This window comes from Pteropus alecto, unplaced genomic scaffold (genome assembly GCF_000325575.1).
Source record: "Pteropus alecto unplaced genomic scaffold, ASM32557v1 scaffold166, whole genome shotgun sequence".
In the NCBI taxonomy this organism is placed as follows: Eukaryota; Metazoa; Chordata; class Mammalia; order Chiroptera; family Pteropodidae; genus Pteropus; species Pteropus alecto.
Window position 1 is genome coordinate 2,910,947 of NW_006439757.1, and position 4,296 is coordinate 2,915,242.

The window sequence follows — 4,296 nt, forward strand, 5'->3', positions numbered from 1 at the left end:
GCAGTCTAATTTCTGTTTTCATTATGACTGCTACACCTGAGGTAACGGGGAGCAAGGGGTCACCACCATCTCTATGCGTCTGTACTCGGTGGGCTGAGCATCTTCACTGTGACATTAATGTGAGGGGCTGCGCGGTATTGTGGTCATGCTATGGATTTCGTGCGTCTTTTTTTTTCTCTCTCTTGTTTTCAATGTTTGTCCCTTCATTTTGCACCTGCTAAATCGTTTACAGATTCTTAAGTAAACCAGCTCACTTAATGGAGACTGGACCAACATATTGAAAACCCCGCTGAAATAGAACAAGACATATATTTTTAAATTAGAGCTTCATTTATAACATACCAGTAGTGATTTTTCAGGATTAGTCCTCTGATGGTGATTTCATTAAATGTCTACTTACCTACTAGAGCTAGGCTTGGTAGGAACATCGTTAATTAACCCTCTGGTTCCGTATAGATGAATGTTGAAGCACTTAATAATATATACAAATTTTATGAATTGGTTTATAATGTAGAAATGATCTGTTGCTTTTCCTAAAACGGCTATATAGCTTTTTTTTTTTTCTCCTGCTGTGGTCATTTAAGGTAGTATATTATGAAGAGTGGTGAAAATAATTAACAACATAACAGCCATATAGATGTCTAAAATTGCAAAGCAAACCCTAATTTCTCAAAAAGCCATATAAACTTTTAAGCTCTTTCAGTGAAGGTTGTCTGTGTAGTCTGTGCTGCGTTTGGTTACTAAACCACTCCCTGGGTCTATAGATCTGCTTCAGGGGGTCATGAAGTCCCTGGAGTTGTATTAATTTGAGTTGCTGCATTTCTAGAAAGACAGAGTGGAGTCTTCGGATATCCAAAGGGATCTGTAACCCAATAGGAAAGTAAGAACGATGAAGTTAAAATATATAAGCTACACTTTTTCTCGTCAAAACAATAGAGTCTCTCCATAAAGCCTGCAGACATAAAATGGCAGGAAAAAATCTAGAATAATTAAATAGTGTTACAATAATTAAACATTTCGTATAAAATGGACCCACTTGTATGTTTTCAAATCTACCAGTTAGGAAACTTAGGCAGATAAAGTTTATTTGGTAGAAATTTGTAATGAATAGATAGATGAATATCTTCTGTTTCTTCCTGTATTATAAGAGCTCTTTTTAGTATATGTCAGAATAAATAAATAAATAAATAAAATTATTATTTTTTCTTTCATTGGATATAAATAGCCCATTTCTAGATGTCCTGGTAGAAAATAACATATCTAAGACAGTTTTCTGTTATTTAGAGAATGTAGAAGAAAATATAAGGGTATTTTATTTCTGTCTGGACACCAAAAGAATAAGAAATGTGGGAAACTTCACAATGCTTAGTACTTATATCTCTTATAACTGTGTTTTTTTAAACGATCTTGCTTGAAGGCATTATTTTGAAAACTTTTAATTAATATTATATTGTACTAAAGAAGTAAGTGATAACCAAAATTAAATTATTTCTATTAAGAATACATCAATAAAATATTTTTGTGATTACATGTCAAGAGTTTTGTGATAGATATTTTTCAAACAAAAACTCTTGAGTTCACATTATTTATTTGATAAATAAAAATATTGCATAACCTTGAATCTTGTCAGAAACTATACAAGGGAAATTAAATTCTGTATTTACATGTGTAGGTTGCATTTGACAAAAATTAATGTGAGTGTGCAGGGGAGACAGAACCGATATTTTTAAAAGTTAGTTTAAAACAACATATGTACCCTCAAAGTTTCTAATTAACCTTTACTCAGAAATAGATAAAAATCAAATTAGCCTTGAGAATAAAATCTCTCCAAGAGAAATGGAAAGATAAATCAATATTTGAATAAACCAAACTAAAAAATATTTATTGATGGGAAAAAATTTTGGAGGAAATGTTATTCAGAATATTTTCTGTGTCAGATTTCGTAGGAGGTTGCTTAGCTTTTATTTGCTAGAATATATAACTTTTATGGCACTGATTTTTTATATCACTTAAATTATAAATATTTAACCAAACAACTTTAATATCACTATTTATTACTTTTCTGTATATTTGAAACAGGTATTTTTCTTTCAAAAATATCAATAATTTCAATGATGTTTAGTCTCTAGGCCATGCCGGTTTATAAAGTATCTATTAGGTGCCTGTGCAATAGTTTTGTTTTGGGTATCTCCATCTTGATCTGATACAAGAAGTGAGAAAGGCTTTTTGGCAATTTTTAGGTCTTTAGATGAACAAACTTAGTTGCTCATTGACTAGTTATTTGGGGTTAGAGTAAATTTTTGGCTATCCTGAATCACATTTGCTTCTTTTCTCTCAAACAGTTTGGAAGTATCTGACCTACTTCATATATTTTTCTCTCCACTGAGTTCAGGTCAAAAACCTTTATCTTCCTATAGCCTTGAGGCTTATAGAATATGAATAGAATTACTTGCAAGGATTCAGCAGCTTTAAGCCAGCTCCCACCTCAGCCTACAGTAGGAGAGAACGACTGCCTTATAAAACTTGAGGAGCTCCGGGGTATGATTCCCCCTTGCCACAAAATGTGATTCTCACTAACTTTGCTTACCTGGACTGCCTTCTGGCCATTAACAATCTTTTATTAAAATGAACTTTCCCTTTCTGAAAATCAAAGGCAACTCATTAATTAACTCACATACCACCTCCTCCTTCTCACCATAGTAGGAATTAGCAAGAAGCCAGCAGAAGACAATGAATACCCTGACGAAAGCAAGTTGGGTAGACCAAGGAAAATTTCTTAATCCTAAACTATTTTCCAGATTTTACCTATCTACATATCCCCAATTGCTATGCTGCATTACATTAAAAATAACTGTTTAGATGTCCATATCTCTTCTCAAACTGAAATCTCCCTCAGGATATTCATCATTGGGCTCACAGTGCCTGGCACATAATAGGCATCTCGTAAGCCTATTATGTCTTTGTAATTATTGAATTAAGGTTTTTTTTTTTTTTTTTAATACCTTGATGGTACAGGTGGTTCTACTGAAGAATACGATTTAAAGAATATTTGTTTTGCAATGACCCTCCATGGAATATTATGGTCTCCTCTCATATGGCCTGCAGCCTGCTCAGAACTGCTTGTAAACTGTTATTTCTTTCACCATAGTCCAATTACCCTTTGTATTTCCAAGTTTACATCCTTTACTAGTGTTATTCTCTCCTTATTACCAGTGCTTATGGACCCCACTCAATATTCCACTTTCTTTGGGAATCTAAAACAACAGAGGATTTTCTTTCTATACATTAATCAGCTGTCACTGCTCAGGTCTTCATTCAGCATCTGCACGTTTGGCTTTCACAGGACCTTAACCTGCCCGACTTCCCTTTGAGAATCCACTGGTGTCTGCCCACTTGAGCCTTCACATCTCTCAGGATTGCCCCCGCTGAAAACGCTGAGAATCTCAAATTTCTGACTTCAGCATCCTGTCTTTCCAATAAGTTCATTCTCCACTAATCGACATCCTCTTCTTCCATTATTTTTCCTTGGCTGCACCCAATTTTCTCATATTTTTGTCTTTACTTATCACACTCATCTTGGACAGCAATGTCGGCTCTGCTCCAGCCCTCAAATCTTTTGCCACTCTAACCTGATTCTCTGGTTTCAGTTTAAGGAATGGCTAACAGTGCTAGGAATTTATTTTATCTTTCTTGGCTAATTTCATGTCAAAATCTCCATAGCACATGTTCCAGATTTTCCCAGGCTTTCCAGTCCACTCAAATTATCCTTACTCTTTTCATCAAATAAGCTGATGACCCTATTTCTTAGTTCACAGAGTACATGAACACTTACTGCAATTAAATTTAATCTTTACTTTTAGTTGGCCTATTGTTCCAGAAGGTCAAGATATTTTTGGAATCTGATTCCATAATACGGATTAGCAATTCTTCCCAGTGTAGAGCCATATGCAGATTTGATCAGTATATAATTAATATCTTCATCCAAGTAACTGTAAAAGGCTGAACTGGAAGGACGTTTGGCATGTTCCTAGCCACCTTCCTCTTGGTTTTACATAAGTCCAGGAATTAGTCCTCCTCATAAGGCTGTTCTACCAGTTACATAATCAAGTAACTCTCTTTCCTCAGAGTTTGCATTTGTTTGTGTGGCCCAGGAGTATACTACGACAGAGTTGGTCAAATTCCTTGCTAAAATGTGTTTCTGCTTTCTTCAGAATAGATACCTAGTAACCCTATTAAAACCAAGAGGAAATAATACTCAGTTCATTTATAATGATATGTCCCTTGCAACCTCTCCCC

The 4,296-nt window shown here is 34.7% G+C and overlaps 1 protein-coding gene across 9 annotated transcripts in view; it reads left to right on the forward strand.

Annotated features, from left to right (window-relative positions):
- Nucleotides 1-4,296, forward strand: part of GUCY1A1 (guanylate cyclase 1 soluble subunit alpha 1) — a 52,470-nt gene that overhangs the window by 1,448 nt on the left and 46,726 nt on the right. The gene's annotated exons all lie outside the window — the stretch shown is intronic.